This window comes from Gavialis gangeticus, unplaced genomic scaffold, assembly GCF_001723915.1.
Source record: "Gavialis gangeticus isolate Ggan-Ray unplaced genomic scaffold, GavGan_comp1, whole genome shotgun sequence".
Lineage (NCBI taxonomy): Eukaryota > Metazoa > Chordata > Crocodylia > Gavialidae > Gavialis > Gavialis gangeticus.
Window position 1 is genome coordinate 20876505 of NW_017728997.1, and position 1022 is coordinate 20877526.

General features: G+C 44.2%; 1 protein-coding gene across 2 annotated transcripts in view; it reads right to left on the minus strand.

Annotated features, from left to right (window-relative positions):
• Window positions 1–1022, minus strand: part of LOC109289046 (netrin-4-like) — a 139105-nt gene that overhangs the window by 26694 nt on the left and 111389 nt on the right. The gene's annotated exons all lie outside the window — the stretch shown is intronic.

Consider the following 1022-nt stretch of genomic DNA (forward strand, 5'->3'; position numbering starts at 1 on the left):
ACACCTGAAAACTATAATATAATATGTTGTCCCAAACTTTAATTCAGCACCTTGTGGACAATACAGTTTGGTTACCTCTTGTCCCTGTTCCCCTCTATACACTGGTTACAACTGGTTTCCAGTTGCATCAGATTTCCCAGTGTACTGTAGCCTTGGGACTCCCAGCATATACCACCATCCATCAACAAAAGGGGAGATCCCACTACATCTGGGGAAACATAGTTTGATCAAGGAGGACACAAGGGTCATGAGAGATCCAAAATGAGCCTCTGATTTGAGCTGAGTGTTTTTTTGGAAAAAATATATTTCACGGGTTTTTTATTTATTTATTTTTGTGGCCCATCAAACTTCTCAGCACAACCCCTGCTATTATTATTTGCATTCACAGAATTGTAGAAAATTGGGGCTGGAAGGGATCCCAGGAGGTCATCTAGTCCAACTAGTTCTAGTCATTTGTTAAGATGTTGCTTTTGCAAAGCAGATATAATGACAAAGAGACAGATTTTTAGGGACATTTCAGTGTCCTGAAAATCTACCCTGAAGCAGGCAAGCTGATCCCACAACAAAGCTGTTGCCATCATTATCAAACCTGTCCAGATCTCTCTTTAAAAGGGCACACCATTTGCTCAGCTTGATTAATGCTGACTGTTTTGCTCCCAATTTAAGCCTTATACTATGAAAGACTGTGAATATTTTTTTTCTCCCTAAGTCATACTGGGCACGTGTCTACAAGATGCAGTAATGTGCATTAACCTATTCTACTGCATTAGCACATCATGGCAAAAATCATGCTAATGTGCAGTAGAATTAGTCAAGCACGCATTAAGCATCACAAAAAATTTGCCTTCGCTACCGCACATTAGTCTGAGCTAATGCACCTTTACATGAATGGTGCATGCCCCCAGCGGCTGGGGGGGACACAGCTGCGCTGGCAGTGGCAGGAGCATGGTGGCAAGACCCTGGCAGTGGGGAGCTTCCGCAGATGCTGCCGGCACTTTTGGGGGGGGGGGGGGGGGGGGGGG